The following is a 24535-nucleotide window of genomic DNA, read 5'->3' on the forward strand; positions in this document are numbered from 1 at the left end:
GAGAGTGGGGCTGAGACAGGGATGTGTGATGTCACCGTGGTTGTTTAACTTGTATGTTGATGGAGTGGTGAGAGAGGTGAATGCTCGAGTGCTTGGATGAGGATTAAAACTGGTAGACGAGAATGACCATGAATGGGAGGTATATCAGTTGTTGTTTGTGGATTGATACTGTACTGGTTGCAGACACAGAAGAGAAGCTTGGCCGATTAGTGACAGAATTTGGAAGCGTGTGAGAGAAGGAAGTTGAGAGTTAATGTGGGTAAGAGTAAGGTTATGAGATGTACGAGAAGGGAAGGTGGTGCGAGGTTGAATGTCATGTTGAATGGAGAGTTACTTGAAGAGGTGGATCAGTAAGTACTTGGGGTCTGTTGTTGCAGCAAATGGTGGAGTGGAAGCAGATGTACATCAGAGAGTGAATGAAGGGTGCAAAGTGTTGGGGGCCGTTAAGGGAGTAGTAAAAAAATAGAGGATTGGGCATGAATGTAAAGAGAGTTCTATATGAGAAAGTGATTGTACCAACTGTGATGTATGGATCGGAGTTGTGGGGAATGAAAGTGACGGAGAGACAGAAATTGAATGTGTTTGAGATGAAGTGTCTATAGTAGTATGGCTGGTGTATCTCGAGTAGATAGGGTTAGGAACGAAGTAATGAGGGTGAGAACGGGTGTAACAAATGAGTTAGCAGCTAGAGTGGATATGAATGTTGAGGTGGTTTGGCCATTTTGAGAGAATGGAAAATGGCTGTCTGCTAAAGAAGGTGATGAATGCAAGAGTTGATGGGAGTAGTACAAGAGGAAGGCCAAGGATTGGGTGGATGGATGGATGGAGTGAAGGAAGCTCTGGGTGATAGGAGGATAGATGTGAGAGAGGCAGGATAGCGTGCTAGAAATACGACTGAATGGCGAGCGATTGCGACACAGTTCCGGTAGTCCCAGCTGCTTCCTCCGGTACCTTGGATGACCACGGAGGTAGCAGCAGTATGGGATTCAGCATTATGAAGCTTCATCTGTGGTGGATAATGTGGGAGGGTGGGCTGTGGCACCCTAGCAGTACCAGCCGAACTCAGTTGAGTCCCTTGTCAGGCTGGGAGGAGCATAGAGAGGACACGTCCCCTTTTTTGTTTCATTGTTTGATGTCGGCTATCCCTAAAACTGGGGGAAGTGCTTTGGTATATGTATATATTTGTGAAAACTTATGGGGAGGTAATAGAACAGCCTGCAGTGGCCTGGCGGGAAAACAATCCCTTCTGACTGTCATAGACGCAGTTTTTTTTTTCCTTAATATAGTTCAGCCTATTCCTTTGTTTAAATAGTCTTGTATTCTCTCTTTTCGTAATATTTTTCTTAGTATTTTCCCATATTCCTGTTCCTCACCTAATATCTATCTATTTTCCCCGATATCCCATCTTTCATATATAAGATATCCGCACTAAGATTCCTTATTTCTTATCCTCTGTGGAAAGTGTTGGTTGGAAGGGAAGCGCGTGCTAAGTCTCATTAAAAGTGTAGAAGCGGGAATAAAAAAAAAAATACCATGCTTAATTTCATTTGATATAATGTGAGCTACTGAACAGGTTTACGGAATAGGCTATACTTGCTACACAGCATAAAATTTATGTTATTATTATTTACATACTTACTGACGTAAAGTACAAAACATAAGGAATCCAAGTACAGATATCCCATATATGAAAGAAGGGATATCAGGGAAAATAGATAGATATTAGGTGAGGAAAAGGAATGTGGGAAAATACTAAGCAAAATATTACGAAGAGAGAATCCAAGACTATTCAAACTGAAAGGAATAGGCCGAACTATATTACGAGAAAAAAAAAAAATAAAAAAAATATGACAGGTCAGAAGGGATTGTTTTCCCGGCAGGCCTCTGCAGGCTGTTCTTTCACCTCCCCATAAGTTTTCATAAATATCGGGTTTTATTAATTCCATGTTTTTGGTAAATTCTGGTATTCAAAGAAAGTTTATAATAACATGTTCAACTTATGCAGTGTAATTTATCCCAATTTGTGTTTAAATATGTGAAAAATTATAAAATTATAAAGTGTGCATCCGAAAATAAGCTCCTATCATTGACTTCAGCGGATTGTTTATTAAATTTGGACTTACCATGACGATACTTTATAATTCATATATTCTTTCACATTGTTTATTGACAAAACATATATCTGATGGAGAAATATAGGTTAGTAAATAAGTTTTGATTCACATTACTTGGTAATTATTTGAGAACTATGAAGGTGTTTGGACAAAAATACTTCCGACCAATCAGGTATCAGGAACCTTTCCGAGCTAAAAGGGCACCCCTGTGAGTCGGTGCAAATATGCACCTCTAAAAAAATAGACTATAGCAATATTTCAGCTTCAAGACTGAAAAAGACTGACACTTCCCTTCTTGTCTAACTGGTAAATTGCCATTACTTTATTAAAGGAAGTGTTTACTGAAAGGAAAGAAAACTTAACATTTTGACAAAACTTCCCTTCTTGTCTAACTGGTAAATTGCCATTACTTTATTAAAGGAAGTGTTTACTGAAAGGAAAGAAAACTTAACATTGACAAAACTAAGTGTCTCAGGAATTGGCAATATGAACATCACAGGAATTGGCAATATGTACATCAGGTGAATGAAAAATTACATCATCAACATTCAGAATTTATTGTACTTGAAAATTTTTAAGACAATATTTTAAAGTATATGATAGTAAAAACTTAATAAAAAAAATCAGCATTTTACACTCACTTCACTAAAATACATTACTGTACTTTTATATAAGTAATGTTTGAATCCCCTCAGCAATGAACTTTAATTTGGAGTCGTATAAAATATCTAGCAGATATATTCCCATCGCTTAAAAACGTCTTTAAAAGCTTTATTTCCAGAGAGCTTTCTAGTATTATTAATAATTAACGCACTTTATACTTTCAAATACCCGTGTGTGTAAAAAATATCAATGGAAAATTTACACTAAACAATTTGCTTTGGAAAACAATTATTTTTCATTTCCTAATTTTGAAAATATTTATACCAGACATGGTTTCTAAATGAAATTATAAGACTATTAAAAGCCACTAATAAGATAAACTAACAAAACAATTTAAGCAATATTCAGATATTTATGCTCAAAGTCAAAACCCCCACACACAAGGCATACTAGCAGCAGTGTTTCTGGCTTACCTGTTCACTTAGAAGTAACAAATTCACAATAATTCTCAACCAGATTTCCTTTAGTAGAAAACTTGCAACTCCATTTTGTACTTGCAAATCTTACGTAACACTTTCAGAGAGTTAAAAAGTAGGCCAATTCAGAGAACTGTGTGGTTCATATTAGAGCTCAAAGGGTCGACCGAGTCCTCTGCACTAACAATAATCAGCTTGGTTGCCTCCTGCCAATTAATCTTGATGATCCTTCACTTGGAAACACGGGGAAAGCGGACTGTTTTCTTTATTTTGATTTCTAAAAGAAAAAAATAATGCATTAATCATCATTGTCAGAGTTACGTTCATTATAAGCAAAAATATTTAAGCATGTAGTCTATTCCTGGAATTAATTTCATCCATCACATTCCCATTCAGCCCCTAGAAAACAGATGGTTTATAGTTTTGAAATTTCAAGAAATATGACCATCCCTAAATTACTATCAGATATTAAAATCTGTGTAATCCCCAGATATCAAACATGTATTGTAAACATTTTTCAGATACCTGCCATGCATACACCTCATTGAGAAAGAGAAACTAATGACTGACTGGCAATTATCCGGCATTATAACAACAATGGTTATTTTATGCTATTTGGAGTATGGTTAATAAAGAATTCAAGATTAATTTATAAAAATATGAATCAATAACTTAACAATAAAACATTTAAGATTTTATATCGTAAAAACTAGTAACAATGCCAGCATCCACTATGCACTTGAAAATGCCACTGTCATGATATAAATTCCTGGCGAGGACATAACTGTTATCCTCACAGAGATCCAAAGAAGAGTCATTCTCCAAGATACCCCAGACTGGGACCACTAAATCAGTAAATGTCTAACAGTTAGGGAACCAAGCAATCATCCCACAAGGGTTAGTACCAACCAGCCAGTTATTAAGAATTATTGTTAAATGATGTCCCCAGTTCTTAGCTGACAGAGGAAACTTCCCCACCTTCTTTTATTGTATTTCCATGTCGGTAAAGCATTTATCTCGTTAAAAAAAAATTGTGCTAAATATCACCAAGAGATATTTTGATATAAGGCAAAGTCAATACATGGAAGTTTCCATCTTCCAGGAAGTAAATTGTCTGCCTCTTCCTTTCCTGCCACGCCTACATGAACTGAAACCCAGCAGAACTTAACATCAATGCTTGCAATACTACAAATATACAGCCTCTAAAATTTTTGAAATTAAAAGGATGGTTGTACTAAAAACAGTCAATGCCTGGACGATAATTTTTACATCACTAAAATGGTAAAATTATCCTCTCTCATTATTGATACTTTTTTCAACAGCAGTCAGAGTATCACATACAGCTCTGCTACAAAGATAGACGATGTTAAAGGGAATGTTTACAATCAAACGATATGAATTACTGGTTATCCAAATCCAACAACAGCACTGGATTCAAGAGCAGTCAGTAAAAATATTAAAAAAAGGGAGGTTGAACTTCATCATTCATCATGTTGCCATTCGAGGGCAATCTCAAGTTTCCAGGGAGGGATAATTAATAACTTATGCCTCATTGCTAAGAAATTTTATTTTTGTCAGTTTTAAAGGACAGTAAATTGGGAAGTCTATGTAACCTATAACCATATCTAAGAATGGCAGACTGGCAATATAAGAGCAGAGGCCACTTGCATACATCATTTGAAAAAAATTAGGGATGGAGGATAACCTAAAAGCACCATTAGCTAATCTGATGACAGTCATGGTGAATGGAATCTAAATTTGAGAAGTCTGATTATCTCTTACCCAAGATGCATGGACCAATAATATTTAAAAAGAAATTAAAATATTTAAAACATTTAAATTTTAGCATTCAAGATACTCAAGTCAACTTTCTGTTGAAGGTTAGACCCAAAAATTGCATAGTAATAAAGCAAGAGAGAAATTTAGAATCCGAGGAAAATATTCCCCAGTTTGAGAGGCCCCCTTGCCTGTCTCAAGATTTCATCAAGGAAATGAGATTTCATGTTGAACCAAGGGAACATCAGCAAAAATGAAATATTCTAAGAAGAGTAACATTAAAATAAATATCTCCTATGCAAATTATCAAAACTTAACAAAACAAGAGAAAGAGAAATAAAGTAGAAGAGTGTGCCGAGTGTACCCTTAGGCAAGAGAACTCCAACCAAAGGCAGTGGAAGACCATGGTACAGAGGCTATGACACTATACAAGACTAGAGAACAACGGTTTGATTTTGGAGTGTCCTACTCCTAGAAGAGCCACTTATCATAGCTAAAGTGTCTTTTCTACCCTACCAAAAGGAAAGTGGCCACTGAACAATTACAATGCAGTAACCCCTGGGGTTTACAAGAATTGTTTGGTAATCTCAATGCTGTCAGGTGTATGAGGACACAGGAGAATATGTAATGAATAGATCAGACTAGTCGGTGCGTATGTGTAGGCAAAGGGAAAATGAACCGTCACCAGAGAGAAGGATCCAATGTAGTACTGTCTGGCCAGTCAAAAGGCCCAGTAACACTCTAGCGGTAGTATCTAAACGGGTAGCTGGTGCTCAGACCAACCTACAACCTTATAATTATTTTGGTTTTGCCAACTCCTTGAAAATTCCTTGTCCTTAAGTATCATAGAAATCTTATAGAATGCGCCAACCTCATACCACTTCCAATCAAAAGAATTTTTATTCTGCCTACATGTTTACTATTTTTAATTTAGTTTCAATGGTAATTGGTCTTTACTTCTTAGCAGATCTTAAAGGAATTACACTTCTTTTTCTTGGACATCTTAAGCAATGAGGGAATACGTAGGTGCACGAGAAAAAATTCATCCATATACCAAGGCACTTCCCCCTTTCTTGGGGGGTAGCATACATCAAACAAATGAAAAAAGGGACCTTTCCTCTCTACGTTCCTCCCAGGCTGACGAGGGACTCTTGAGTTCGGCTGGTACTGCTTGGGTTCCATACCCCCACCCTTTCCCCATTATCCACCACAGATGAAGCTTCATAACGCTGAATCCCCTACTGCTGTAACCTCCGCGGTCATCCAAGGCGGCCGGAGGAAGCAGCAGGGCCAACTGAAACTGTCACAATCGCTCGCCATTCATTCCTATTTCTAGCACGCTCTCTTGCCTCTCTCACATCTGTCCTCCTATCACCCAGAGCTTTCTTCACTCCATCCATCCACCCAAACCTTGGCCTTCCCCTAGTAAAAAGACACAAATGAATGCGACAGCACAAGATATTGTTGAGAACATGTGATGCTGGGAGAGCTACCGAGACGATAGATTCGCTGCCAGTTGCCTACACCCAACGTATCAAACTAAGCATGCATCCGTTTATACACACGACTGTGCTGCCACTACATATTCGTAACTAGGTAGTTAGATAATTATCGAAGCTGTCAAAATAAAATTTCGTATCTCTGAATTAACATTGAACGAAAGGTCGTTTTGAGGTATACCTATATCCATTTTAAATAAAAAAAATATTAATAAAATTTTCAATATCTGTTGAGTTCATACTGAAGTCAGGTGAATTCTTTTCAATAGGGTATCGATTAATGTTGGTATTATTATTACTAGCCAAGCTACAACCTAGTTGGAAAAGCAAGATGCTACAAGCCCAAGGGGTCCAAGGAAAAATAGCCCAGTGAAGACAGTAAATAGGGAAATAAATGATCTGAGAAATAATGAACAAATAAAATAAAATATTCTAAAAACAGTAACATCAAAACAGAGATTTCATAAATGAACTATAAAAAAAACTATTTCAGCCTGTACAACATAAAAACATTTGCTGAAATTTTGAACTTTTGAATTTCTATCAATTCAATAACTTGTTAAGGAAGATCATTCCACAACTTGGGCAAAAGCTGGAATAAAACTTCTAGAATACTGTCTAGTATTGAGCTTCATGATGGAGAAGGTCTGACTATTAGAATTAACTGCATGCCTAGTATTACGAACAGGATGAAACTGTCCAGGAAAATGTGCATGTAAAGGATGATCAGAATTATGAAAAATCCTATGTAACATGCATAACGAACTAATTGAACAATGGTACCAGAGATTAATATCTAGATCAGGAATAAGAAATTTAATAGATCGTGCATTCCTGTCCAACAAATAAAGATGAGAATCAGCAGTCAAAGACCAGACAGGAGAACAATACTCGAAAACAAAGTAGAACAAAAGATTTAAAACACTTCAGAATAAATTGATTACCAAAAATGTTAAAAGACTTTCTCAATAAGCCAATATTTTTGTGCAATTGAAGACAGACCTAATGTGTTTCTCAAAAGTAAATTTGCTGTTGAGAATCACACCTAAAATTTCAAGTCATATAGAGTTAAAAGAAATACAGTGGAACCTCTACATGCATTCTTAATTCGTTCCGGGACCTAGATCGTATGTTAAAACGATCGTATGTTGGAGCGAATATTCCCATAAGAATACACCGTAATTTGTGTAATCCGTTCTACAGCCCAAAAACCTATGATAACTCCTTAATAAATTACTACACATACTTACACATAGCAATAATACAATTGCATTATATAACAGATGTAAAAAAGAATAATTATAAAGAAATAATGAATAAAAAAAGGGGTTTTTATTGTCACTTTACCTTAGAGACAGGCCAACGGAGGTGTAGGCTTTGCTACGCAGGAGACGGACGGTCGGCGAGGAGGTAGAGATGGTGACTGCGATAACGTACCGTACTTGCTCTAACTTACACTACGTGAACTTTAACCTAACTTAGCTTGTTAATTTTATTTAATTTTTATATTCTCTATTTTTTTACACTTTTTTTTTTATTTTAATTTTCATCACTTTCACTCACTTCAATCCTAGTTCTCTTTGCTTCGCTTTCTTTCTCTTCATCACGATCACTAAACCGCTTTGTAGATTTTTTTAAAGAAACTATCGAGAAAAGTTGCTTGGTATAGCTTTTCATTATTTTTCTGAAATGGGTTAAGCAGACATCATCAAATTGCGAAACTGCACGGCAAACCTTTAGTTTCTATGGGTGATACTTATCAACGAAGTCAACCACGTGTTGATGATGTGCTAACATCTCTTTTATTGCGGACTAACTTAGGATGTGTTCTACCTCCTTGATCTCCTCCGACTCTCACAACTGCGCTTGGAACTCATCATTCTGCATGGCATGCAGCTCCTCGAGTTCCTCGGTGGTGAGCTCTTCATGATGCTCCTCGACGAGTTCAGTGATGTCATCTCCATCGACCTCCAGACCCATGGACTTGCCAAGAGATACAATCTCTTCTACATCATCTACGGCAAGCACAGGTTCAGCTTCAGGGCCAAAACCTTCAAAATCTCTGGGAGAAACGGCATCAGGCCGAAGCTTCTTCCAAGCTGAATTCCGTGTCTGTCAAGTTACTCCCTCCCAAGCCTGAACTATGCTCTTCAAGCAGTGCACGATATTGAAATGGCTCCTCCAAAATTAAAGCAAAGTTAAGTTGGTGCTTTGCGTGACATTAAAGCACTGCTTAAATAAGTGCTTGGTGTAGAGCTTCTTAAAATTAGAGATGACTTGCTGGTCCATGGACTGGAGGATAGGGGGTGGTGTTCAGTGGAAGATACAGCACTCTAATAAACTTGAACTGGTTGATGATGATATCTTCGAATCCTGGAGGGTGAGCGGGAGCATTATCCAAGCAAAGCAAGCACTTTAAAGGCAAATTCCTCTCCTAAAGGTACTTCTTGACAGCAGGGCCAAAAACTTGGTTTACCCATTCAACAAAGAAGTGCCTAGTAACCCAAGCCTTAGAATTAGCACGCCAGAAAACATGCAGCATGTCCTTATTGACTATGTGCCTTAAATGCCCTAAGGTTTTTGGAATGATAAACCAATAACAGCTTAATTTTGCAGTCCCCACTGGCGTTGGCACATAGGGCAAGAGTCATTCATAGGCTTAAGTCCAGAAATTTTCTTTTCTTCGGCGGTGATGTATGTTCGACTAGGCGTCTTTTTCCAAAAGACCGGTTTCATCACAATTGAAAACTTGCTGCTCTACATAGCCTTCATCCTCCACGATCTTTTTGAACTTAACAAAATCGTTGGAAGCCTTGGTGTCCGAACTTTAAGCCTCTCCGTGCCAAACAACTGAATGAATCCTGGTGCGTCTCTTAAATTTCTCAAACCAACCGTGAGACGCCTTAAATTCCTCCGTCGTAGGATCGGTTGAACTCATCCCCGCGTCACCCCAGGAGCTGGCCGCCTTCAAGTCACAATAGATAGCGCTGGCCTTCTCACAAATGATCGTTTCAGTGATTGTATCGGAAACAAACTTTGTCCTTTATCCATATTAACAAAAGGCATTCCATCTCTTCCAGGGTAGGGCTGCGACGATTTGAAATAATGGTGATTCCCTTCAATGGTTTGACTGTTTTAATGTCTGCCTTCTGCTTGATTATCGTCAAGATGGTAGACATGTTCCAGCCATATTGTTTAGCCAGATCACTCACACGCACACCTCACCCATGTTTTTCTACAATTTCTTGCTTCAATTCTAATGAAAGCATTGCCTTCTTCCTTTTCTCTCCACTACTAATACCTGTACCAAAAGTAAGCTTTTTAGGACCCATGATTATACGTGAAATAAAAAATGAAACGTGAAAAAAGGAAGATAATAAGCATTGTTAATAACGGACCGAACAGGGTACAACTACACGATGCACACAAGAACAGAGAACTGACCGACGCGACGTGCTGAGATCCGGATGTTGAGGATCCTCTGTCATTATTATTATTATTATTACTAGGTAAGCTACAACCCTAGTTGCAAAAGCAAGATACTTTCCTTTAAGCCCAAGAGTTCCAACAAGGAAAAATAGCCCAGTGAGGAAAGGAAATAAATAAACGATATAAGTAATGAAAAATTGAGATATAATATTTCAAAAACATAACATTAAAACAGATATTTGATAAATGAAACTATAAAAATACTTGAGTAAGCCTGTTCAGCAAAAAAAAAAAAATTGCTACAAGTTTGAACTTTTGAAGTTCTACCGATTCAACAACCCGATTAGGAAGATCATTCCACAAATTGGTAACAGCTGGAATTAAACTTCTAGAGTACTGTGTAGTATTGAGCCTCATGATGGAGAAGGCCTAACTATTAGAATTAACTGCATAACTAGTATTACGAACAGGATGGAACTGTCCGGGAAGATCTAAATGTAAAGGATGGTCAGAATTATAAAAGTTCTTATGCAACATGCATAGTGAATGGAATGAATGACTGTGCCAGACATTATCAGCTAGATCAGGAATAAGAAATTTAATAGATCATAAGTTCCTGTCCAATAAATTAAGATGAGAATCAGCAACTGAAGACCAGACAGGAAAACATTACTCGAACCAAGGTAAAATGAAAGAATTAAAACACTTCTTCAGAATAGATTGATCACCAAAATCTTGAGACACTCTCAATAAGCTAATTTTTCGTGCAATTGAAGACAGACCTAATGTTTTTCTCAAAAGTAAATATGCTGTTGAGAATCACACCTAAAATTTAAGTCATACGAAGTTAAAGAAACATTATCAATGCTGTGATTCAGATGTTGAAGAGCCACAGTTCTAACTATGGTCTTCCACTGTCTTGGGTTAGAGTTCTCTTGCTTGAGGGTACACACGGGCACACTATTCTATCTTATTTCACTTCGTCTTAGTTTTTTCAAGATTTTATTGTTTATATATGAAATATCTATTTTAATGTTACTGTTTTTGAAATATTTTACTTAAAATGGTAATTACTTCGCTTATTTCCTTGTTTCCTTTCCTCACTGGACTATTTTCCTTGTTGGAGCCCCTGGGCTTATAGCATTCTGCTTTTCCAACTAGGGTTGTAGTTTGGCAAGTAATAATATCAATAATAAAGAACCACTACAATCTTTAAAACTTCAGGGTTGCTGGAATTAAAAACTTCTAAAGCTTGTAGGACACTTCATGCATCACTAAAAATGGTAAAATTGCCTTCCTCTTTCAACACTTATTTTTTCAATAGTGGTTAGTATGCCATATAATCGGCATTAAATATGTTCTGCAACATGTTCCATAAGAAGAGAACCGACTTTTATTCATTCTTTTTAATACCAATAAAATACTTACAGAAAGATATCTCTGATAATTTCCAAGGAGGGGTTGATGATATCTTAACTGGAAACCCCCTCTTCTGGGTCGACCTGTGACGGCCGGTGAAAAGTCCTTCTATCTACCTTTTCTGATATAAATCTTCCAAATATACCAGAGAAAAATAAAAGCATGGAATGCAGAGGTTACTACCCTCGCGCGAGCACCTCGTGAGTGTCGTGTCTACATCGGGGGCGTGTGAAAACCACTATTCACTGGCTGTCTTCCAATTAGATAACTCCTTCATCAAAGGGAAGGGCCGTAACAAAGACCCCAGAAACCACACTTGCACCACGCCACCGCCACCTACACGAACACCCTCCAGGTCATCCTTCTGTTTTGGACTTGCCCGCAAAGTTAAAAATTTTTTTTGCCCAGTGTTTCTCGAAGTGTTTGTCGTTAATTCAACATGACTGACGTTGCTACTTCACCTTTACCAATGTTAAGTACCATAGTTTGTTTTGACAGTTTATTGCAGTACCGGGCATTTGTTCTGTTTCCAGTATTGTGGATTTTTTTTTTTGGAAGAGATTGGCCTGCCTCGGTATCGGCAGCCATTTTAGGTTGTGTTCGCTTCAGTAATTTTCAAGTTATTATTGCCCTTCTGGTACTCTGTCATCTAGGTTATATCACTTACGTTTTATGACCAATTTTATTATCATTATTTATTATTAGTTTTTACTATGGTATTTATTTGCTAGCAAGTCCAATTTGGACCTACGAAGAATAGCGATTTAGTCTTTGTTATAGTTTTGTACTCGCCTCAGGAAGGTGCCCAGAGATCACTCAGATTTAGACTATATACTTGTTTATTTGTTACGTTGTCGTTATTCTTCGTTCTTGGTTATTACAATTACTAAGAAAAAGCAATCTACAGTATTTTATTATTTTTCTTATCATATTATTGTGTGATGTTGGTTTTTTATTATGTAACCTTGAGAGCGAGAGCATAGAGTGCTAGTTTTCTGTCTTACAGATAGGAATTACCCCTTCTCTCGTTTTCTTTATTAGCTCGAGTAAGAGAGGTGGATTTCCCGTTTTCCGTTTTTTTTTTACGATCACGAGTTATTCCTGCCTCCGCTTATTCTCCGAGTTGGTGATATTACGTTTAATGATATACACGTTTTATTGATGTGGTTACTGTTAATATACTGTAGCTAGCACTATTAATAGGTTACGTTAGTGTATGAGTCATTAATTGGGGTCGCTTTATGCCGACACCCTTAGCTCCGCCTTGAGTTATACTCCGCTATAATGGACACTCATTGGGTGAGAACTAGTCAGATAATTGGAGTGCAACGGTCAAATCCGGCACTCAGACTCCGGCTGCGGCCTTTTGCACATGAACCTTTGTCATGATTGATCACAATTACATTATTACGGTCCCTTTTTTCATCGAATCTCCGGCTTCACTGGAGATAACACAGACATTCAGTATTGAGGAATGTTATCGTACCGATGAGGGTCACGATTTCACGATGACGGACCTTTGTCACTGGTTCTCCGGTACAAACAGAGTTCATTCAGTCAATCAGAACCGGAGTTAACATTTAGATCAATCAGACGATCAGAACCAGGGTATGAACCCTTTTTCATGAATAATCACAATATCGTTATTACGGTCCTTTTCATCGAATCTCCGGCTTAACCGGATATCGTACAGGCGTTCAGCATTGAGGTTAATATTAGATTTCCTCTGATGTTCACGTTTTCACTGTGACGGATCTTTCTCACCGGATCTCCGGTGGCAACAGAGATCACTCAGACCACGGGTGGCCAATCTTTGGTTTTAGCTGTAAAGGAAAGGATTTAACATGAATACAAAGTAAACTGTACTTACTTTAATGACACTTTGAATTTGCGTTGGTAATATTCATTAGCTATTCTTGAAAGTCCTAATAAAAATATATGAACATAATTAGCAATTTTAAAGAAAAGTCATTCAATTTACTATCTTGGGGTATAGTGCGACACTTGTAATCATGAAATGCGCCACTGTTGGCGTATGCGCCATAGGTTGGCCACCCCTGACTCAGACGTTCAGAACCGGGGTTAACATTATTTTACTGATGAGGTTATAGTTACATGTTATGTGGTTACTGGATGTTAGTATTCTATTGATTCATCTGTTCACTGACCAGAGCCTCAAGGAACAGTAGATAGCATCTCATGGCATGGTTGGTTTCGACCTGGCTATTCATTAGAAGGGGCTAGCGTTCGGTTCCAAGTACTGAGTGGAAATTTATTTCTATTTGAACACTATGTTGTATGGATATTTATCCATATTTATACATAGTTAGAATTAAATATATACATAAATATAGGCATAATCAATTCATTTCTATTTGAACATGATGTTGTATGGATATTTATCCATATTTATACATAGTTAGAATTAAATATATGCATAAATATAGGCATAATTAATTTATTTCTATTTGAACACGATGTATGGATATTTATCCATATTTATACATAGTTAGAATTAAATATATGCATAAATATAGGCATTTCATTAGTTATACGGCTGATCCCAGCCTGTGAATAGGATCACTAACCAAAGTTTCAAGGAACATCCAGACTTATGTCCCCTTTCTTTTACAGAAGGTCCGCCTACATGGTATGGTTCCCGGAGTCATGCACGTTCTGCTACGAGCTGTCCTCGCTACTCCTTCATCACTAATCCCCTCACTTCTTTCAGGATGATGATGAATCTCTCCGGCCTGCAAGAGAGGCTCTCTGCCCTTGGGTATCAAGGTTTGGAAGGAATGCTCCATCTAGAGGTCCCTATCTCCTCGGAGTGTCCTCTCTAAGGTTGGACGTCGACCCCATGGACGGGCAGGTAGGTGGGGATGAGTTTTGAGCCTTCAGCTTTGCAATTACCTGCGTCACCGACCTAGGACCCTCAAAGGATCCTGATGTTCATGTTACCATGCATAAACAGTGAATGCTAAAAGCAACACATTCTAGGGAAAGCCAAGGGGCTATGACGGAGCTCAAAGATATGGTGGTGAGTCGGATCCGTTCAGGAACTCGGATGACTCCCCCTACAGCCCCAGGCGTATCTAAGTAACCTTCTTCGATAAAAACAACGCATAGATATTTGCCTTACATGTTCCATATATAGATGGTACCATAACTCTGGATGGCATAGACATCCTCCCTCTGGGGGACCTAGAATTTACTCTCAGGTACTAGAATTCCCATTCAACGGATTCGTTCGATTGAAAGAGCATGCCTTGGTTAGGTTAGACAAGGTACCGAAGGTAACGGTATTATTTCCTAAAGGGCAGGCCCGATCTGTCTGGACCAGGATGTTGTCGGTCTGGGGGGTTACGATAATTCCAAGCTCACCCCACACAATGGGGAATACGCCATATCTACAGATGCTCTCATTGTTGCCTTGCCTATTATGGATAAATGGACAGGTCTTACTATTCAAACTGACAAAGAAGGTTCGGCCATACCGGCTCTTAAAGAGCCGGACCCCACCTCGGGGAGACCCTAGCCTCGTTTTATCCCACTGAGACTTTGTTTCGGATATTCAGGAAGAACCAATCTCTGCCCTTCCAATTCGACCTACACGTTTGGTGGTCTGATCGGGTTAGTTGTGGGAAATACGTTCTGTCTGAGGCCTCTATCAGACAGGAATCGAGCAGGCTGATAGTTCCTCCTGATGAGGTAAAACCCTCTTCCCTCAGGAGGAGGTGAACAAGGTTCTACAAGTTGATACGAGAGCAATCCAAAATTGCAGGAAAGGCGGGGCCTCACTGCCAAAAAGAAGTTCGAAGACCAAAAGCAAGCTTTCTTCAAGAAGAAGCAGAGAGTTGCCCTCTACAAAACGAACCGGGGTCACTGCCATCAATAGTCAGTTACCCACTCGACATCACAGTCTTCCTCTGATTCGTCGACTATGCATCCGGATCCCCCTAGGTTCACTCCCTCACAACGAGGTAGTCCCGGTAGGGGAGAAACTTTACCACTTTCAAGACCATTGGACCTTCGGTCCGTGGCCTCATAGCATAATCCCTAAAGGTTTGAAGTGGAAATGGCCACAAGGTCCTCCTCCTCCACCAGTGACCCTCTCCCAGAAATCCACTCCCATCCTGAAGGAGTACACCACAGAGTTACTCAAGAAGAAAGCAATCAAACGGGACCGATCACCGAAGTTCCAAGGCCGCCTGTTCACAATTCCAAAGAAAGGCTTGTCGGCATTGAGAGTGGACCGGGACTTGTCAAAGCTAAACTCTTACATTCTCTGCGACAAGTTCCGGATGATGTCTATGTCTCAGGTACGGACCTTACTTCCCCGTGGGGCCGTCACCACCTCTGTCGATCTTAACGACGACTATTATCATGTGCCTATAGCTCGAAATTTCTCTTCTTATCTGGGTTTCCGCCTAGGCAGGAAAGCCTTTGCGTTCAAGACATGCCCTTCAGCCTCAACATTGATCCCAGGATATTCACGAAACTGGGAGAGACAGTGTTAGAACAACTCAGGAATCAAGAGATAGAGATCATTGCTTATCTGGATGGTTGGCTCATTTGGGCCCGGTCGGCCATAGAAGGCAACAGAGCTACGAAGGAAGTACTTCGATTTCTCGACAACCTGTGATTTCGGGTCAATCTCCAAAAGTTTCGCCTGCAACCATCAGGCCACTTAGATTGGTTAGACATTCAGTGCGACCTTTCGAAGAACACGTTGTCTCTCCCTTCCAAAAAGGTAAGAGGAATAGCTTCCAAGATCACGAATTTTCTCAAACACAAACAGGTGCCCAGAAGAACCTTAGTAAGTATCATCGGTCTTCCCCAATTCACTCCAATAACAGGTCTCCTATTAAAATCCAAACTCAAAGACATCAATCGAGTTTGGAGAAAGAGAGCTACAGTACCTTTAAGAGACAAGGTCTCGAAGATCCCCTCTGTCTTGAAAATAAGACTACGCCCATGGTCCGAATCGAAGAACCTCTCCAAATCGGTTCCTCTACAATTCCCACCTCCACAAGTGACATTCCATGCAGCCGCGCCTCTAAGTGGATGGGGGGGATTACTCCGAACATCAGATGTTTCAGGGCTCTTGGTCACCCGCCATGAAACAGTCCCATATCAATGTTCTCGAAGCCATGGCAGTGTTCTTGACCCTGAAGAGAGACTCCTCCGAGGTCGAGCCACATCAGAGTAGTGTCAGACAGAACAGACGTAGTACACGGCATCAACGGGAGGATCCAAGTCACCCAACCTGAATCGGATCCTGGTCACTATCTTCGCCTGGCCAACAGAAAAGAACTGGTTCCTGTCAGTAACTCACCTAGCGGGAGTCCAGAATGTGAGAGCGGACTCACTAGCCAGGACGGAACCACTGGAGTCAGAATGGTCTCTAGACATAATTTCATTCCGGTGGATATTCAGGAACCATCAGAAGAAGGTTTACCTATTTCCCCCAGTGAATCTTCCAATGAGACTTTTACACAAACTACGCCCCTTCGGGGGGCAGTGGCTTTAGTACCACCTCACTGGCCAAGAACAGTTGGTTTCCTCTCCTCCTCGAGTTGAAACTCCGTCCCTTCCAGATCCCGTTCCCCAAACTGACTCAAGTAATCCAAACTCACTGTGTCAGATTACTCAAGGATAGCCAAAACTCTAACTTTGTGGACTACAGGAAGTTTGCAGCTCGTAGAGACGCGAACATTGAACCGGAAAACGATCTCTTCATCGAATCAGACAAAAGGGACTCGACAATTCGCCAATATGATTCGGCCGTTAACCCTTTTACCCCCGGGGTTTTTGGAAATTTCCAACCCTTAAGCCCCAGGGGGTTATTTTTTTCCCAGCACATTTTGCAGTATATTATTTTTAAATTGCTCTAACAGCCTTAATTTTTGTCATAGAGAGGTCAGGTTGGTCTCATTCTCTTGGAAAATGCCTGAATTTTCTCAAAAAATTATCAAAAAATATGAAAAACAAATTTTTATAGCATTTTTTTGCAAGGACGTACCGGTACGTCCATGGGGGTAAAGGGATGGCTTTTGTGAAACGTACCAGTACGTCCTTTGGGGGTAAAACGGTTAACAACTAGCAGATTCCCTAAGGGTTCAGACCATGCTCGTATGTCTCCGAATATAGCCATCTCTTTCTTGAGGTTCCTATTTGGCAAAGGCCTAACAGTTAGCACTTTAACCACCATCAAGTCAGCTTGGAAGATCTTCCTTGTTGGGTTTAGCATTAACCTAGCTGATTCCTATCTCTCATCTATTCCAAAAACATGTGCTAGGATTTGACCTTCAGTTCGGCCACAAAAGGACTCTGGTCTCTGAACGGTGTCCTCAAAACTTGCGCCGGACACGGGCAATGAATCCTGCTCTTATATCACTCTTCTTAGGAAGACCTTATTTCTAACGGCTTTGGCCTCAGGTGATGGAATATCAGAACTAGCTCTCTCACGAACCCGGAAAACATAGATTTCCTCCCTTCAGCCGAAGAACTCCTTTCTCCAGACAATGCTTTCCTAGCTAAAAGATGAGGATCCGCAAATATGTGCTCCCCTCGGAAGATTATTCTTCTTCCCCAGGATTTTTTCTCTGTGTCCAGTCACTACTCTCAAGGCCCTTTTAGCTAGAACTGCCACCCGCTCGTCTGGCCCCTTTGTTATCAGGGAACAAGGAGGTACTATTTCCATTCACGGTATCAGGCAACAAATCCTCTACTTCTTTAAACATACTAATCCGGAATAATTTCCCCAGGCTCATGATATACGGACAGTAGATACCTCCATCAATTACTTCCAGAACAGGGACTTTGATGATTTTTAAAAAATATACGGGTTGGAAATCCCCTATGGTTGTCAAACGCCACTATCTAAAGATCTTACAGGCCCTTAAATACCCGACTATGGCAGCGGGGAGCCTTTCCCTCCCCAGTAATCTCTACTTCTTCCTTTCTTCCATCTCTTCTCTTCTCCCTCCTACCCGCCACTCACACCACGTCGCCACTCTCCTGGGTAGTTCGTTAGCCCTATGATATTTGCCATGTTTAATTCCTATTGTTTAACTGTTATTGTAGTTACTGTTCCTTTAATGTTTAGATATGCTTAGACATGTAAGGTTTGATGCCTTTTGCGATTCAACACTCAGTTGATTCCTTGTCGTCTTAGTTATTTAGACTTACGTTCCCTATGTCATTTGGCTAGTTGGTAATTGGACGTTTCTTACATTATTATATTATATTATTGTTGTACATGGTGATTGTATTCTCCTCATTATGTTATTACTTTATTGGGCTTGGAAGGCATTCTCTGGTACATTTTCACCAGCTGTCACAAGTCGACCCAGAAAAGGGATTTTGACGAAGGAAAAATCTATTCTGGGGAGAGACCTGTGACGCGCGGTGAATCCCTTCCCGGTTATTTTTGTACGGACCCACCCTTTCCTTGCCAAGCCATGTGTTCTTGCAGAAGGATGACCTGGAGGGTGTTCGTGTAGGTGGCGGTGGCGTGGTGCAAGTGTGGTTTCTGGGGTCTTTGTTACGGCCCTTCCCTTTGATGAAGGAGTTATCTAATTGGAAGACAGCCTGGGAATAGTGGTTTTCACACGCCCCCCGATGTAGACACGACACTCACGAGGTGCTCGCGCGAGGGTAGTAACCTCTGCATTCCATTCTTTTATTTTTCTCTGGTATATTTGGAAGATTTATATCAGAAAAGGTAGATAGAAGGACTTTTCACCGGGCGTCACAGGTCTCTCCCCAGAAATAGATTTTTCCTTCATCAAAATCCCTTATTTATAGCTACTGTATATGAAGACTGTGTACCAATTGTTTTTCCCGAAAACCAAAAGACTGCGATATTGGGTGCAACTTTAAAAGTACCTACAATGCCTGACAAGGTTTGCAGTCTGATACACTAAAGAATTGGGAAGTCTTTGGAACCTAAACCAATACCGAACTACAGAAGACATTTGGTAGAGGTCTAGAGGTAATTTTCCACCGTCAACAAGAAGGCTTGGGATAAGCGAGATTCTAAAGGCTCCTGTGGCCAATCTGGGACCAGTATGGTGTATAAAATAAAAAATCTTTAATCGGCTTGAGATGGACGAGGAGTATACTTCACACCCATAATTTTTTTTTAATTAAAAGCCTTGTATAACTTTAAAGGAGTTTTGCAGTCTGCCCGCACGATTTATGGGACAATACTTTTAAAAGATTTAGAGCCTCAAGACATTTATCTTTTAAGGCTTGCAAGTGAGGAATCCATGTCAGCCTGCAATCCAATATTAATCCCAAAATTCTAGCTTCACTTACACATGGGATACGTTAACCTTTGATGTACATATCTGGGTTTGGATGCACTCCCCAAATACAACAGAAATGGACAACAGTAGTTTCGCTTGTCGAAAACTAAAATAAATTCATATCAACCCACTGAATAATTTCTTCAATTGATATTTGTAGTTTTCTCTTTTGAAATTCTAGTTCCAGCATATGATATGGAGATGATATTAACAAATGGCATTGAGAGTATCTATGGGAATCAGAGAATATCCCATTAAAAATCATGAAGGTGCTGTAACGTCCAAACACCCCTAGGCAAGTCCGCATATCCGCAGGCATCCCAAACAACCCCCCCCCCCCCCCTAACAGGCTGGAAAGAAGGCAAAAGAAAACTCAATAAGCTAAAACTCTAGCAACTGGTACAATGTCTATTCTCACTGACAGCTGAAATCAGGAGTGCTCACTGAGTAAATAAGGGGGGAAGGGGATTCCCTACCTGTTCACACCTTATTAGAAAAGTTTAATAGCCATATACTTCAGCTTCTCTGACATTCTATACTATGTAAAGGATGAAGGTTTGCATTTGCGCAGGAGCAACTTGCTGTTCTTTAACAAAATGAAATTAACTTAATGTCCAATTCATCTTTAATGCACCACAAACTTTCAACTTGCATTGCTGTCGGTATTTTCATATTTACGCACTACTATACATTGGATGATGATATTCTTTAAAGTTGCTCTGGTTTCATACAATGCTATCGATAGACCCCTTTTATCAAAACTTTTGTTATACCAGGAAAAATTACTTTCAACTTACTATAAGTTCATTTGGCAAATGTTGGAAGTCAAATTGTGGACCAAAACAATTATTGCAACACTGCAATAGGAAGGAATTTCATCAATCCTGTAAGAAAGGCATCCAATTAGAAAAGCTTGATAGTTATGTTAAATTATGATATATTTAATACACCATATTTCCTGTGTCATAAGACGCACCTTTTTCCCAGAAAAATCCCCCGAAAAAGCACCCTGCATCGTAACATTAAGAAAAAGTTGTGTAAGGGAGTTTAACAACCCTCAAATACCCAATAAATGACATACAAGCACTCACACTCACCAGACAAATATAAACCTACAATTATCATTCATATGAAATAAATAAATTTACTTTTATATTGCTCTTCGTTTAATGAAGTTCTGCTGCAAGGTGTTTGTTTGTTTTCTCTTCGTTTAATGAAGTTCTGCTGCAAGGTGTTTGTTTGTTTTCTCTTCGTTTAATGAAGTTCTGCTGCAAGGTGTTTGTTTGTTTTCTCTTCGTTTAATGAAGTTCTGCTGCAAGGTGTTTGTTTGTTTTCTCTTCGTTTAATGAAGTTCTGCTGCAAGGTGTTTGTTTGTTTTCTCTTCGTTTAATGAAGTTCTGCTGCAAGGTGTTTGTTTGTTTTCTCTTCGTTTAATGAAGTTCTGCTGCAAGGTGTTTGTTTGTTTTCTCTTCGTTTAATGAAGTTCTGCTGCAAGGTGTTTGTTTGTTTTCTCTTCGTTTAATGAAGTTCTGCTGCAAGGTGTTTGTTTGTTTTGGTAATCAGCTGATGACTCGCCCACCCCATTTTACAAGTAAACATGTCAACTAGTGGTCTATCAGACGATGCTGTGCCATATTAGTTGTTCATGTATTTATTTATTTTCTCATATTTTGTTAATATTTTGTAATAAAGCAATATTCTGATAATGATTTTGTTGCCCGAGTTCCAAAGTAATACAGACAGACAGTTGTAGAATACAACTATGGTAAAAACATCTCACTATTAGTTGAGTGCAGTGTAACCAAATTAGAAGAAAAGGAACTAGACCTGGAATCCAATACATTAGCAGAAGTATTCCACCTAGAGAAATTTCTGGAGACGACTTTGATCAATAATTGTGTGAAAATGTGTAGGATATATGAGGAGTTTGGAAAATATTACTACAATTTTACTTCTTTAACAAACGTTAAGAACATTTGGGAACGGAGTTCATGTAAACAACACTTGAAACACCAAACACTAAATGTGCAGTTGTGGTGGTAACTACGACAGGTTTAGAGGATTCGTATATGAAAATGTAATAAAATTGGGATAACCGGCATGCAACTAATTATTATTAACTTAATCCTTTCATAATACAACCAAAATATGAAAATTTACTGTGCCAAACAAAAATCACATTGGCTAGGAATTGCTGCTAAGAGTTTTTTTTTTCTTTTTAAACTGCTATGCTAATTTAAGGGTGCATTTTACCACTTGTAGCATCCTATGACACAGGAAATATGGTATATAGCAAAATTATTCATTAGCATAAGTCCCATTCAATCGAGTAGTAAAAACAAGCGTCTAATTTTAAAGCAATTTTGAGGAATTGTCAACTCTCAACATTTATAATTCATTATTTCAATACTTTCCAAATTTCATTGTTTTGCATGATATAAACAGTTCAACCTCATAATTCAAAGAAAGAAATTTAAGCAATCCTTGTCGGGAAGGGAACTACAGATGCCATGATTCTAGTGGGTCATTCTCCTCTAAGTAATTAAATGTACCTTACTTAAAAGTTCTACGAATAATTGTAGGGATGTGGGTGGGTAGTGCTAATGAAGTACTGTAAGTATTTGAAAAATACAACAACTATCTTAGTACTGGAACAGTAAATTTTATCAAAGTATAATCGATTATTTCCACACCTAGCCCTGAATAGAAAATGATTTTAGCTGCAAGTACCAACTGCATAACATTTAAGAAAGATAATCACAAATATTTGATTGTATCTTTCATAGCCACATAAACTAGAGTCCTTTAACCCCTTCACTACGATGACATCCTTCTCATGTCAAAACATGCCCGATACTACACACATTAACGCACTGAGTAAGTTGTATATAAATATAAACCAAAAGGAAGTTAAAATCTTTCGCATATCAAACCCGTGATATTTCAATAACAAAGCTCGTCCCCTCCTGATATTAACTTCTCCTCCTTTCTTCAGTCAACCAACGAAGACTTTGGGATTCTAACCTTTATTCCTGATTGTGTAAACAACTACTTCAGTCCGTTTTAATGTTAAGTAGAATCACACCACTTTCTTTAACCAATGCCGACCTTACTGTGCTGTAGTAGTTTGCGGACTGTGGCCAGACGAAGCACACAGACTGCCTAGTGTCCGAACGCCAACTGCAACAACTACTTTTCACTACACAAGAAAATAGAGTGAAATGCTCAGAGATCTGGGCAAAAAGTGAACAGTCAAGAACGTACTGGGAACTGCGCACCCCTTGATTTTATACAAGGCAAAGGGTCCTAGTTAGAACCATAGAACTTCCCTGTTATTTTCTTAATAGAGTTTCCCGAATAAACTGGTAATATGACCTTTGATTTAATTCTGGGGAAAATCAGCAATATATAATAAATACCTTAAATCTCAGTTAAGATTTTAGAAAGGAAGTAAATAACATATTAAAAAAATGTTTGCTGGGGATTAGACACTTCAGGAAAAGAAATGCTTACTACTGTTTACGAAAATAAAAAATATTTACATCAAAATGGAAAAAAAAAAGCCACTAATTATAAAAATGAAAAAAACATGATTCCACATTATCAGTTATGATAGCCATGAAAATTATAAAATGCCAATGTTTTGCAATAAAACTGCATACCATTAAACACTGACAATAACCAAATGTGTTATACTATACAGTAGAGTAGACTATGTACAAATTACAATACTGCATCCTTTGTAAAAGGAGCACACAGAAGCAATGAGCTGAAAATAATAGTCTACATTACTTCTTACATAAGAACCAGTCTGTCTATTCCTCTGAGGGATAAAGAAGCATGGTTTATCTCAGCTTTTCAATAAGGAACCAACAGCCTGAAAGACAACTTTACCTTAAACATATCCATCATTAATGTACCTTTCACAGGGAAACCACAGTCAAGTTACAACAAAGATTTCATAAAATCTATGGAACCTGGGTATAGTTAATGTACTGTAGTTTCATTAAGCAATTGTTTACAAGCACATCACACTACACTCGTACATTAATAGTCCTTCCTGATGTCATGACATGAATCAGGTGGGTTTTCAAGTTGATTGTGTTTACTTGGATACAAGCCATGTTGTAATTACTTAAGCCATGCTAGTGATTAAGTTTACAGGCATTTTGACATCTAAGGTCATTGACGCCGATATCTAGTTTATACAGATGCTCCCCAAGATACAAACATCCGTGTTACGAACATCCAGATATACGAACACAAATTGACGGAAGTCCAAACATGTTCGTAAACATCCGTAGATTTCATCGCAAGTTTAAATTTTGAAATTAGCGCCACTCCCAACTTGTATTGACTATATGTTGATTTTGTTATTACCAATGTTCTACTTAATTTTTCTTAGGACTTCCAAATAAATTAAATGAATGCCATTTATATAATTTTTTTCTTTATGACGCCGCCTAAAACGGAAACCTTCCATCATAATAAACAAACGAAGGCATTAAACGTGCATGATGAAAGTGATAAATAATGATATTAAAAGCTTTTAGTAAATATGTTATTACAAATATTATTTACTGTATCTATATAAAATCATACATACGTAGCAAAGTAGGAAATCTATTTTTTTTCTTTTTGGGGGGGGAGGCGCGTTTAATCATCAATAACAAACTGCCGCTAAAGACAGAATGATAATTTACGATACTGTAATTCTAAACTGTTACTAAAGATGATTGTCCATTCCATATCCAAAATACTTTTCCTAACTTCAGTTATAAGTCAACTTGTACCCCCCTCAATTATGAAACCATCTAAAATAAAAAGTATGAGAAGCAGCAAGTATCAGCCCAATTTTCAAAGTTGCCGAACAATTAAGTTACCGCTATAACGTTCGATGTGAC

At 38.7% G+C, this 24535-nt stretch overlaps 1 long non-coding RNA gene across 4 annotated transcripts in view; it reads right to left on the reverse strand.

Moving 5' to 3' along the window:
- Window positions 1-3107: 3107 nt before the first annotated feature.
- The window catches only part of LOC137625030 (uncharacterized), a 65233-nt gene continuing 43805 nt past the window's right edge, over window positions 3108-24535 (reverse strand). For all 4 annotated transcript variants that reach the window (XR_011040810.1, XR_011040812.1, XR_011040811.1 and 1 more), the window contains 2 exons: window positions 20429-20515; window positions 3108-3470 (listed from right to left, as the gene is read on the reverse strand). This is a non-coding gene — a long non-coding RNA (uncharacterized lncRNA). The remainder of the gene's footprint in view (window positions 3471-20428; window positions 20516-24535) is intronic.

Source organism: Palaemon carinicauda, chromosome 31 (genome assembly GCF_036898095.1).
Source record: "Palaemon carinicauda isolate YSFRI2023 chromosome 31, ASM3689809v2, whole genome shotgun sequence".
Classification (NCBI taxonomy): domain Eukaryota; kingdom Metazoa; phylum Arthropoda; class Malacostraca; order Decapoda; family Palaemonidae; genus Palaemon; species Palaemon carinicauda.